Source organism: Sturnira hondurensis, unplaced genomic scaffold, assembly GCF_014824575.4.
Source record: "Sturnira hondurensis isolate 20B ecotype Veracruz unplaced genomic scaffold, ASM1482457v3 Scaffold0023226, whole genome shotgun sequence".
In the NCBI taxonomy this organism is placed as follows: domain Eukaryota; kingdom Metazoa; phylum Chordata; class Mammalia; order Chiroptera; family Phyllostomidae; genus Sturnira; species Sturnira hondurensis.
The window spans coordinates 1,916,355-1,930,683 of NW_028095857.1; the positions used below are offsets into that span (position 1 = coordinate 1,916,355).

A 14,329-nucleotide genomic window follows, 5' to 3' on the forward strand; every position below is an offset into this window, starting at 1 on the left:
TCCAAAACTGTTTTTGAGTGATGGAAAACATCTCAGTAGGTGTATTACATCAATTGAAGAGTACTTTGAAGGTGACTGAAGTTTAAACATGTAAGAATAAATATGTATTTTTTAAAAATAATTCCGTGTCTGGGCCACTCTCATATGTTTATCTTTAAAATAAAATGAGTGTACATAGTTATGTCAAAACCATTTTCTTTGAAACTGTGTACTTGCATGGTTCCTTATCGCCTGATTGAAACAATTATTTTTCTTTCCAAATTACCAAAAATGTTCAGTGCATTAAATGTGCCCTTAATTTAAATTATGGACTTGTTTTTAAATTTAGTTTGAAGGCATTGGAAACATGATTATATCTGTCTCTACTATCTAAATATTCACCTATGTATATGTATATGTGTAGGAATATTGAAATAATAAAAACTCTTGAATAGTGGTTATATATTTTATACAAAGATATTCAATGTTTTGCTCATTGGTTCTGATTGTTATTATTTTTAAAAGTGAGCCAAAGTTTTCCTTCATGTTTATTGTTCCCTAGGTTGTTTATTTTTTCACTGAAGTCTTAAACTCATTAACTCAAAAGCCTGATGGCACTAAATTCAATTTGTACATATCCAATTACTTTTAAAATAGGCCCCCAAAGCATATTTTAGCCATTTATGGCCTCCCTGCTTTACATATGCTGTGAAACCTCACCCCATATTAGCTAGTGGCTCATCGATAAGATAAAGATTTATTGTTATAAGACCCTAGGCTGCTGTGGCCCTTTGGAGCCCCCAGAGATTCCCAGCCTTGCTGCTGAACTACATCACCTAGATATCTAAGTCATTTCTCTTATCCTCTTCTCCTTCAAGTGGTTTCCTTATCCTCCTCTTTCTGAGTAGAGACTCCTTCACCTTTGCTCCTGGACAGACTCCTGCTGTGAAGGACATTAACTCTAATGAAACCCTATCCAAACCCCACCAGATAAGCTTGTTTTTGTGTTATTGTCTCTTATGATCATATCTTCTCTCTTACTATCCCCAAATTCTTTGAACTCTTGACAGAACATAAAAACATGAATTTAAAGATACTCGGAGCTAATTAAATTTGCAAAATTTCAACTGCCAGTCTAATTAAATACATTACAGTTGAAGATGTGCAGTATGAATATATATTTGTAGAAATGTCTGCATAATTTGAAATGTAAAATTAGGGGAAAAAACTTCCCCATCTTTTGTATTAGTGGCTGAAGGCATATTTTAAAAGCATTTTCTGATTTCTTAGTACCTTTTTGGCACACCTTTTATTGTTATTCCGAAATTAATTACTAAACAATGATAGAATATAAAAATGAGGAACATATACATTAATTTTTGACAGAAATCTAGTTATGAGCAGAAATTTTTTAGAATTCAAGACTTGTAGTTTGTATACTTTGTGATAAATTAAATGGTTAAGTTTATCCAATACAGCCCCGAACATTACCTAACAAAATGCTTTCTTTCTAATGGAAGACTTCTCTTATTGAATTATTTTTCATTCATTTATTCATTTATTTAGTAAGTAGTGATAGAGATAGCATGTGTTTTGGAATTAGACTTGAGCTCAAATTAAAGCTCCACTGCTTAGTAATTATGCAAATTTGGATAAGTTAACACTGGTAAACCTCACTTGCTTAATTATTTGATTAGACATGCTTGTGATGACATACTCAAATGTTTGTTGAGCACTCAATATGTGCACATTTTATTAGCAAAACTAATAATTTCTAGTTTAAACAGTTCCAAAGATTTCCAAATGATGTGCTGGGAAAGTGCCTGCTAACCAGTAACCAGGTAATGAATGAAACTTAGTTGTATTGGGGAATACTATCACTATCCCCAATTTATATAACTCCTGTCATATATTTAGTGGTGGTCTTTGTTGCCATCTTTCAAAGGAAGTATTAACAATACACTAATTTAGACTGACAGAATGCAAAGGTTTGACAGTCACAGGAAAAAATGATTTTTTAAAGGAAAGGATCAAGACAAGTAAGAATAGGCAAATTTAAATGACTGTCTAAACAGAAGCTAACTTTCTGAGGAAAGTAAGCAAGGGCAAGGACAATTCTAGTCGCAGGAATTTCTGATTTTTTGCCTATTTTGCATTGGCTTAGTTAATCTATTATTATTCTCAACAAAGAAAATTATTTGCTCTCTACCTCTTAGCCATACCTCTAAAAACTGGAGAAATCAAGGACTCCCTGCTCAGAATTAGGCAAGGATGCCAAATCTGCAAGATCAAGAAAAATAAAGACAGTGTGAAGTTTAAAGTCCAGTGAAGCAAATACCTTTATACCTTGGTCATTGCAGACAAAGAGAAGGCTGAGAAACTGAAGCAGTCCCTTCCCCTAGGTTTGGCATTGAGAGAGTTGAAATGCACCAGACATGCTGGTCTGTATTAAAGTGTTAAAAATTAGAAAAAGAAAATTATTTACTACATATGCTCATGGCCACAAAATAATTTTCTCCAAAGGGGAAAAGTTTTTTCTTTTCCTTGTATCAGAAGTAAAGTACTAAATTTTTTTGGACCGTAAGGATGCACCAGACCATAAGACACACCTAGGTTATAATGGAGGAAAATAGGAAAAATTTTGAAGCAAAAATGTGATAAAATATTTAATAACATAAATAACATATCTGCTGCCCCTCCACAGAGAGCCAAGTAAGCTACATTCAGACTATAAGACACATCCCCATTTTTCTAGCAAATTTCAGGGGGAAGTGCATCTTATAGTCAAGAAATATGGTAAGTTTTTATGTAATGATTGTTTTTGGTATATTTTACTTTGCTATGCTGCATATAGGCAATCTTCTTTTTCTAAATGCTGGAAGTTGGACAGTTAAAACTCTGTAATCAAAATTCTGAAAACAATTTAAAGAGTGATTTCTGACCAGTGTGAAATTACGTCATTTGTTAGACAATTAAATGCCCTATGACTCGACTGATGATTATTCTAGCATGGGTGTATAACCTATGGCATGTGCACTACACTGGAAGAAGAATTGTCTTGAGCCATACACTAAATAGATCGTGACACATAATCACAAAAATAAATCTCTTAATGTTTTAAGTAAATTTATAATTGTGTTGGGCCACATTCACAGCCATCCTGGACTATATGTAGCCCACAGACTGCAGGTTAGACAACCCTGTATCTAAAGGATTACCTGAAATGGAGCCTGTTGCACCTTTCAAAACATGGATCCAAATTTGTAGATTACATGTGTGTGCAGTTGCTCTCTAATAGCCCTTTGAATTTACATGAAGTCAGCATAAGCTCATTTCAGACCCAAGTACACATGTCACTATTGCAAATTGACCTTGAACTGGCTATTATTGGTCTCTTTGTTGTTCCTAGAGACCTTGGTTTGATTGGATGTAGATATACAGACTTATGTTTCCTATTACTGATTCCTTGTATTCCTATTAATACAAAAACTTCCAGGTAAGAGTGGATGACAATTTTTAGGTAGATATAGACTGGAAATTTAAGGATAGTTCTAACCACTATGTTTTACAGATGAAATTAATATAAAATAATATTGAACATCAACTGTAACTGAAAAAATTAAGAAAAGAGTTGAGTTGTTCTGGGTTTGCATCATACTTAAAACAAATCCACAAATACTTAAAATGAACCTTAGATGATCTGATCCCTGCATACCTTTCCAACTTCATCTCCTCCTATACTTTTATCCTTTGCTCACTAAAACCCAGCCAATTTCACTCTTCTGCCCCTCAGACACATAAAATTCATTCTCTTGTAAGGGCCCTTTCTTGCTACTGAGAATAGTACGTATTCTGATCTTGGATAATGTGGTTCTTTTTACCCAGTCCACAACTCAAATATTGTCATTATCGAGAGGCCTTCCTTGATTACTCAATCTAATGGCATGCTTAGGCTTATTAAATCCTACCCAATTACTGACAATCACTCTTTATCATATTAGTTCTTTTTCATATAATTTATCTCCACCTAGAATTATCTTGTTTTTAATGTCTGTCTCTTCTCACTACAATATAGCCTAGTGAAAGTGGGGCCTTGCTGTCTTATTCTCAGCTATATCCTTAATACTTAGAAGAGTGCCTGTGTTGGAGTAGACGTTCTTGAATTTGTTGATGAATTAATACATTTTGACAATGACTTGGATCTCCCCTAAATTTCTAAGTTTAGAATAGATTAATGTATGTTGATATTAAGAGTTGGGATCCAGAATCAAGGACACTGAAGTTTAATTTAAGACAGGTAGCTATGGATGCATTCCAATCACATCATCCAAGGTTCATTAACAGGGGAAGGGGTATCTAAAGCAACACTTCATGTTACTCCTATAATTCTATACTCCATTAAAAATGTCTCTTTTGTCCTTAACTCCTCCAATACTTTTATTTTCTTAACTATTCCTGAAGTGTGTCATGTCGTTTCCCTTAGATTAGGCCTTCACATATGCTATTCCATCATCTTAAAACAGTCTTTCCCCAGTCTCCTTACCTTCCTAACACATTCTTCAAACCTCAAATAAAGTGTTACTTTCTTTAAAAAGTTTGCTTCCCTTACCCTTAAAACTACTTGAACTCTCTAATATCTACCCTTATAGACCCCTGTACTTCCATTGTTATGCTCTATATACTTCATTTTTATCCCAGGATGGAGGACAGGGAATTAGTATGTTTTATTTTCCATAGTATCCCTAGTATAATACCTGGCACAGAACGGGAGCTCAATAATTACTATAAATAAAATTATTAAATGATCTCCAACTGGTTAAACTACAAACTTCTCATTTAATAATTTACATATATAAAAATTATATATAGAGAGATTATATGTGCACATATATAAATTATATATGTATATAAATTATATGTGTGTGTACAAATAAATTATATATGTGTGTATATCTATATATAAATTATATATATATATATATATATATATATATATATATGTACAAATATATATGGCTAGGTTTAATTTGATAACATGAATAAGTTTTAGGAAAGTGGTACATGTTTTTTCTTATTTTATTTTTTTAATGTTTTATGGTTATTCAAGTATAATTATCTCCATTTCCCCCCATTGCTCTCCCCACCCTACCAAACCCCACCTCCCACCCTTAATTCTACCCCCTTTGGTTTTTCCACAGGTCATTTATACATATTCCGTGATGACCCTTCACCTTCTGTCCCATTATCAAAAATGTGGAATGCTTCATGAATTTGCACGTCATCCTTGCACGGGGGCCATGCTAATCTTCTCTGTATTGCTCCAATTTTAGTATATGTGCTGTCAAAGTGAGCACTTATTTCATTTATTTTTAATAGTAACTTATTTTTATTTTTAAAATTATTTTTATTTTTCAGTTATACTTGACATACATTACTACATTAGTATCAGGTGTATGCATATTTTTCTTATCTCTTGTACTACATTTCAACTTATTTCATTTTTCTCCTGTAATGAAACAAGCTTAGTTTATACTTGCTCCTCTTACTTATTTTTCCCAAAAGAAGCCTTTGTTCAAACTGCCTCAGATCTTTGAAACTGGTCTTATTAAAATAAAACCTGGATGATCATATCACCACTCTCTACATCTTTAAACTGGTGTTCTAGAAAGCCCTTCTCAGGAAAAAATAAATAATAAAAATAAAATTTTGTTTTGTTAAATCAGAACATAAGTTTCAGCCCTGTTTTTTGTGTCTCAATGGATTGAGCACCAGCCTTCACAAACCAAAGAGTCACTGGTTTGATTCCCAGTCTAGGGCGCATGCCTGGATTGTGGCTCAGGTCCCCAGTAGGCAACCACACATTAATGTTTCTCTCCCTCTTTCTCCTTCCTTCCCCTTCTGTCTAAAAATCAATCAATAAAATATTTCTAAAAATATGAGTTTCAGAAGATCAGGGATCTTGTCTGTTTAGCTGATCTCTCTCTCTTCTTTTTTTTATCCTTACCTGAGGACATTTTTTTCATTGCTTTCACAGAGACAGGAAAGGAGAAAGGAAGGTAGAAAAAGAAACAATGATGCAAAAGAAGAACAAATTGGTTGCCTTGATTGGTTGCCTCCTGTAGGCACGCTGACTGGGGATTGTACATGCTCATACCAGGACTGCAACCCATACTCTAAGTATGTGCCCTGACTGGGAATCAAACCTGTAACCTTTCAGCTATAGAAGGACACTCCAACCAATTGAACCATGCCAGGCATGGCTGTTTATCTCTTTTGTTTGCAGTGCTAGTATAGTGTCTGGAACATCATGGGTGCTCAGCAAATATTTGCTTAGTGGATGGGCCTCTATATACCATCCTTGGCCTAGAGTAGGGAAGTTCCATAAATTCTTGCAAATGCTTGGCCTTCTAAATGTTGTTGGATTTTAGATTCCTTAGAGATGGCAAATAACACTTCAGAATCAGTGTAAACAAACACTAGATTTTGAAGATTTGTAAAAGGGTTTGATCTCCAAAATATGCAAAGAACTCACACAACTCAAATCCATGAAGACAAACAGCCCAATCAAAAAACTGGGTGAAGGACTTGAACAGGCACTTCTCCAAATAGGAGATACAGAAGATCAGAAACATGAAAAGATGCCTCAGCATCACTAGCCATCAGAGAGATGCAAATGAAAACCACAATGAGATATACTTCAAACCAGTGAGAATGGCCATCACAAACAAATCAACAAACAAATGCTGGGGAGGTTGTGGAGAAAAGGGAACCATACTGCACTGTTGGCTGGAATGAAGAACGGTGCAGCCACTACAGAAAACACTATAGAATTTCATCATAAAACTTAAAATGGAACTGCCTTTAGACCCAGCAATGCTACTGTTGGGATTATACCCTAAGGATTCTGAAATACCAATTCAAAAGGACCTATTTACTCAATGTTCATAGTGGCACAATTTACAATATCCAAGTTCTGGAGACAACCTAAGTGCCCATCAGTGAATGAGTGGATCAAAAAAATAATGTGGTGCACTTACACAATGGTATACTACACAGCGGAAAGAAGATAATCCTACCCTTCAAGACAGCATGGATGAATATGGAGGCCATTATGCTAAGTGAAATAAGTCAGGTAGTGAAAGACAAGTACCATATGATCTTACCAGTAAGTGGAAGCTAATCAGAAAAACAAACAAACAAGCAAAATATAACCAGAGTCATTGAAATTAAGAACAAACTGACAATAACCAGAGGGAAGGTGGGAGAGAATAAAAGGAATTCTGGGGGGGAAGGGTTGTCAGGAAAATGTAAAGGACAAATGGACAAAGCCAAAAGGGGTGGGATCAAGGGTGGGAAGTGAGGATGGCTGGGGTGGTGGGGAGTGGTGTGGGGAAACTGGAGACAGCAGTACTTTAACAATAATAAAACACAATAATAATAGGTTAATAATTAATATTTTGGTCCAGGATTACTAAAAAATGAAGCTTATCTTACAGTTTTTTCTAAATGTTATTTTGTGTATTTTTCGTATTTTTTAAAATGTGATTTTTCAATAAAAGTTAGTTGTTAAGATGAGGTATTTGTTTTTCAAAAGATGTCATTATTTGCAATAGCATTAATGTTTAAAAAATCACACCATCAATTACATTCTTTCTCTACTGAGGACCTTGGTTATGGTAAGCATTGTTCTTTGGCCATAAGAATATAATTAATAATCCAACCAATTGATAATAATTTACCTAAATTTCCATAAGGTACCTTATTGGTAATAGCCTCCTGAAATCTAGTTTCTTAAAGATAATACTCAAAGGTTTTCCCCTCCCAAGTGCATTAGTTATCACAAAAAATAATTTTCAAACCATTTTTACTTCATAAAGTCTTTCATGTCAACCTAACTTATAAAGGTACTTAGCTCATTTATTTCAAACTATCCTCTTCTGCTGTCATTCTTTTACATCATATACCTCAAAATCTCTCAGTAGTTTATGAAAAGACTAATAAAATGAGACAAAACTCTCTCTCCATTGTTTTCTTTTATTTTTAAAGTATTTCACTTACTTATGTTTATAGAGTGGGGAAGGGAGGGAGAGAAACATCAATGCGTGGTTGCCTCTTATATGTCCAGTACTGGGGACCTTGCCCACAACCCTTACATGTGCCCTAACTGGGAATCTAATCAGTGACCATTTGTTTCACAGGCTGGCACTCAATACACTGAACCACAGCAGCCAGAGCTCTCTTTCAATTATTTTTTTAATAAATAAGACCGGACTTTTGGCCAAGACAGAGGGATATGTGGAAATACTGTACCTTCTCGCACAACCAAATTTAAGGACAACAAAGATTTAGAAACAAAAACACAACCAAAACATACAGAAAAATTGAACTCTACCTAAGTCTGACAACAAGGTACCATTCATCCAGACCCTTAAGAGGGCCAGAGTCGAAGGCTACCAGAGAGGTGTCTCAGCAGAGAAAAGTGGTGGCTGCTGGACCAATGCAGGTGCACAGGCAGTGGCTGGCAGATCCCAGGCATAGTGTGGCAATGGGCAGACCCAGTGAGGATGCAAGGCGGCTGGCTGACTGCGGTCACACATTCACTTGCACATAAACCAGGTGGAAAAATAGATGGTGAGACAGACCATGCAATGCAGGGCCCAGCACCGGGAAATAAAGCCTAAAAGCACTGATTGAAAAACCTTCTGGAGGTTGATATGCTGGGGGAGAGGCTTCTATCCTCATAGGAGAGTTTGTTGGAGAGACCCATAGGGTCCTAGAAAATACACAAGCCCACCCAACCAGGAACCAGCAACAGAAGGGCCAAATTTTCTTGTGGGAAGCTGCAGAGTGGACTGAAATCCCAGAAAGAGCAGAACAAACACCATTTCCCCCTCTCTGACCCTACCCCCAGTCACCACCCAGCAACCGGCATAACCCGCCCTGGTGAATACCTAAGCCTCCACCCCTCGTAGGTAATACACAAGACCTGACTAAAATATTATGGCTCAAGCAGAAGAACAACTCAAAGCCCCAGGACCAATACATCTAAACAAGAAAGAGAGAACCAACCTATCAGACGCACAGTTCAAAACACTGGTGACCACGATGCTCACAGAGCTGGTTGATTTTAGTTGAAATTAGATGAAAAATGAAGGCTACACTAAGTGAAATGAAGCAAAATGCACAGGGAACTGATAGTGATGAAAAGGAAACTGGGAATCAAATGAATAGAGTGGACCAGAAGGAAGAAAGAAACTTCCAAGCAGAAAAGAATGAAGAAATAAGAATTCAAAATAACGAGGAGAGGCTTAGGAATCTCTAGGACATCTTTAAACGTTCCAATGTTTGAATTATAAGGTGCCAGAAAGAGAAGAGGAAGAGCAACAAGTGGAAAACTTATTTGAACAAATAATGAAGGAGAAAATCCCCAATCTGGTGAAGGAAATAGACTTCCAGGAAGTCCAGGAAGCTCAGAGAGTCCCAAAGAAGTTGGACCCAAGGAGAAACACAGCAAGGCACATCATAATTCCATAAGCCAAGATTAAAATGAAGGAGAGAATCCTAGAAGCAGCAAGAGAGAAGGGGACAGTCACCTACAAAGGAGTGCCCATCAGGCTGTCAGCTGATTTCTCAAAAGAGACCTTACAGGCAAGAAGGGGCTGGAAAGATGTATTCCAAGTCATGAAATCCAAAGACCTACATCCAAGATTGCTTTATTCAGCAAAGCTTTCATTTAGAATGGAAGGGCAGATAAAGTGCTTCCCAGATAAGGTCAAGTTCAATGAGCTCATCACCACCAAGCCCTTCTTATATGAAGTGTTAAAGGGACTTATCTAACAAAAATAAGATAAAAAATATGAACAATGAAAGGATACAAACTCACATTTATTAACAACCACACCTAAAACAAAAGAAAATTAAGCAGACAGCTAGATCAGGAGCAGAACCATAGAAATGGAGATCACATGGAGGGTTAGCAACAGGGGAGTGAGAGGAGGAGAAGAGGGGAGAAGGTACAGAGAATAAGTAGCATAGAGGGTAGGTACAAAATGAACAGGGGGAGGGCAAGAAGGGTATGGGAAATGTAGAAGCTAAAGGACTTATGACACATGGACATTAACTAAAGGAGAGGAATGGAGGGGAGGGTGTGTGCAAGGTGGAGGGGAATGAAGTGGAGAAATGCGAAAACTGTAATGGCATAATCAATAAAATATATTTAAAAAAAGAAAAAATAAAATTATTTAAAGTGAAAAAAGGAATGTATCCTCATAAACAAAGCAAATAATAAATAAATAAGACCAACACTAAGTTAAGACTCATACTAATAAAATTGAGTCTCTGGATGAAATGGGCCTATTTCTATAATAAAATATAAATTGTTAAAATTTATTTCAAAATAAAAAGCTCAAAATTAACAAATAACCATAACAGATGAAAAGTTTAAAGCAATTACCTGAAAAATACCTCTTGACCAAATGGTTTTATGGCCGATTTGCTTTAAAACTTCAAGGAACTGTAAATTTTCAACTTTATTATTTATATTACTTAATAGTTTATTTTCCAAACTTGGGAGATGGAGGAATTAAATAAAAAGAAAATAAAAGAGAGAAAGAATTCATGAACATGGACAAGAGTGTGGTGATTAGAGGGAGGTAGGGCAGTGGGTGAAAGAAGAGGAAGTTATGGGGGGGATGAAAAAATAAAATTAACTACAACTTAAAAATATGGTATTTCTCCTTCACAGCCTGGATTAATTTCACTTAGCATAATGTTTTCCGGTTCCATCCATGCTGTTGCAAAGAGTAGAAGCTCATTTTTTCTTTCTGCTGCATAGTATTCCATGACATAAATGCATAGCAGTTTTTTTTTATCTTACCTCTAAGTGGAACCTCATCAACAAAACAAACAAGAAAGCAAAATATAACCAGAGACATTGAAGTAAAGAACCAACTGACAGTTACCAGAGAGGAGGGTGGAGAGAGATAATAGAGAAAGGGTCATAAAGGAGCATGTATAAAGGACACATAGACAAAGCCAAAGGGGGTAGGTTCCAGGGTGGGAATCAGGGATGTGTGGGGCATTGGGGAGAATAAGATAAAAATAAGAAAAAATATGAACAGTGAAAGGACAGCAAACTCAGTTATTAACAACCACACCTAAAATAAAAGCAAACTAAGAGGACAGCTAGATCATGATCAGAGCCACAGAAATGGAGATCACATGGAGGGTTAGCAACAGGGAAGTGGGAGGAGAAGAAGGGGGGAGAAGGTACAGAGAATAAGTAGCATAGATGGTAGGTAGAAAATAGATAGAGGAGGGCAAGAATAGTATGGGAAATATAGAATCTAAAGATATTGTGACACGTGGACATAAACTAAAGGGGGAGGTAGTCGGGGAGGGGTGTGCAGGGTGGAGGAGAATGAAGGGGAAAATGGGACAACTGTAATGGCATAATCAATAAAGTATATTAAAGAGAAAAATAATAAGAATTTATTTTCTGTCCCTGGCTGGTTTAGCTCAGTGGATTGAGCGTGGGCCTGCGGACCAAATAACTGAGGTTCGATTCCCAGTCAGGGAACATGCCTGGGTTGCAGGCCAGTTCCCATCAGGGGAGGCACGAGAGGCAACCATACATTGATATTTCTCTCCCTCTCTCCTTTCCTTTCCATGTAAAGATAAATAAATAAAATCTTTAAAAAAATACATGCAAGAAAAATTTTAACAATTGGTAGATATGACTAAACACAATTTAGAAAGATAATGAATGACAAAATAAAAATGACAACTTGGGGAAATAAATAATTAAATGACAGAAAAATGTTAATATCTTTAATATATAAATATCACAAGCATGTAAATTAGAAAACATCAGGCATTTTAGAAGAAAATTTAAAAGGCTGCATAAACAGACAATTTATGAACATTTTGAATTAATCTTTAAAAAATATTTACCCTCCAAATAATCCAAAATCCTATTCAATAACAGCATACAGTTTTTCTCTTATTAAACTACAAAGTGATTTTTAATATATAGTTAGTTCTGGAAAGAATATTGTGAAATTGGCACTTATATACATTGATAATGGATTATAAACCATTAATCATCTTGAGCCCTGGCTGGTGCAGCTCAGTGGATTGAGCGTGGGCCTGTAAACCACACGATTGCTGCTTGATTCCCAGTCAGGGCACATGCCTGGGTTGCAGGCCAGTTCCCAGCAGGGGACTCACAAAAGGCAACCATACATTGATATTTCTCTCCTTCTCCCCTTCCCTTCCCCTCTAAAGTTAAATAAATAAAATCTTTAAAAAATATGTTCATAGCAGCACAATTTACAATAGCCAAGAGTTGGAAGCAACCTAGGTGCCCGTCAATAAATGAATGGATCAAAAAACTATGGTACATATACACAATGGAATTTTATGCTGCAGAAAGAAAGAAGGAACTCCTACCTTTTGCAACAACATGGATGGAACTGGAAAGCATTATGCTGAGTGAAATAAGCCAGGTGTTGAAGGACAAATACCATATGATCTCACCTCTAACAGGAAGCTAAACAACAAAGCAAACAAGCAAGCAAAATATAACCAAAGACACTGAAATAGAGAACAGGCTGACAGTGACCAGAGGGGAGAGGGGAGGGAATTTCAGGGGAAATAAGGGAGGGATTTAGAGGAACCTATATAAAAGATACATGGACAACAACTGAGAAGGGTGGAAATGGGAGGGAGGGTGGAGGATGGGGGGTGGGACGGGATGGGAGTAATAGACAGAAAACTGTACTTGAAAAATAATTAAATAAAAAAATTGAAAAAAAATAAAAAAATAAAAAAAATAAATCATCAATCATCTTGAGAAAAACTTGGCAATATATGTGAATACTCTTAAAAAACTTTATATACTATGATCTAGCAAATTCACAGATTGGAAATTATTGTGAAGAAATAATCCATGATGTAAAGAATGACACATTTAAAAGGAGGTTCACTATGCACTCCAATGTTCATAGCTGCACAATTTATAATAACCAAGTGCTGAGAACAGCCTAAGTGCCCATCAGTAAGTGAGTGGGTCTAAAAACTGTGGTACATTTACACAACGGAATTCTCTGAAGCAGAGAAAAAGCAGCTCCTACCCTTCCTGACAAAATGGATGGAACTGGAGAGCATTTTGCGAAGTCACATAAGCCAGGTGGTGAGGGACAAACACCCTATGATCTCACTTTTAACTGGAACATAATCAACAAAAGAGAAAAGCACACAAAATATAACTAGAGACATTGAAATTAAGAACAATCTGACAGTAGCCAGAGGGGAAGAGGGAGGAGACAGAGGGGAAAAGGGTGTTCAGGAACTACTATAAAGAACAAATTGACAAAACCAAGGGGGAGGGTGGAAGCAAGGGATGGAGGTGTGTTTGAAGGGGATGGGGGAGGGGTGGGGAGAAAATACAGACAACTGTAATTGAACCACAATAAAATAATTTTAAAAAGGAGGCTCACTGCAACATCATTTAATAACATACATTTAGAATCAACTTAAGTACCCATATATTAGGAATTTTTTAAATTATCATTACTTATTTATTTATTTATTTATCTTTAGAGGGGAAGGGAAGGAGAGAGGGAGAGAAATATCAATGTATGGTTGCGTCTTGTGCATCCCCTGCTTGGAATTGGCCTGCAACCCAGGCATGTGCCCTGACTGAAAATCGAACCGCGATCTTTCGGTTTGAAGGTCCGTGCTCAATCCACTGAGCTACACCAGCCAGGGCTAGGAATTATTTAAATAAACTATGTTATATCCGAACAATGGGATATTGGCAGCATTAAAAATAATGTTTTAAGATCAATTTTACCAAGAGCAAGTGCATGCCTCTCAGAAGCAATTTGGATTTTGCTTCATTGTGCAAACTTTGTGCAGAGTCATCTCAAGTCAATTTCAGTAAACTAGTCTTTGTTGGAAAGATGGTTGTTCTTTTCCCTTTAAGTTCCTGCAGGTATGCATTGCAGTGTTGGAGATAAATCATCATTTTCTGAGCATTTCTCTTTACTACCTGGTATCACCTATATTAACATGTGGATCATCACTGTGCCCAGCCAAGCCACTCTTCTCCTTCCAAAGATCATATGTAATGATTTAGAAATATGCATAAATTAATTTTAACTAAAGCAGACTATGAAACATAATTAAAATAATTTTGGTATCTGTATACCCATAGTTAAATAGAAAATAGTAAATATATAACATTATATTAGCAGCATTTATGTCTTCATGTTGGTATTTGAATAATTTCATCTTTGTTTTTTTTCTTTTAAATTTTATTTTCTAAAATTAATATGTGCTACTTTCT

The 14,329-nt window shown here is 36.0% G+C and overlaps 1 non-coding gene across 1 annotated transcript; it reads right to left on the minus strand.

The window, feature by feature from the left end:
* Positions 1 to 5,226: 5,226 nt before the first annotated feature.
* LOC118980749 (U6 spliceosomal RNA) lies at positions 5,227 to 5,333 on the minus strand. The gene has a single exon (XR_005065210.1). It is a non-coding gene; the product is annotated as a U6 spliceosomal RNA (small nuclear RNA).
* Positions 5,334 to 14,329: the final 8,996 nt, after the last annotated feature.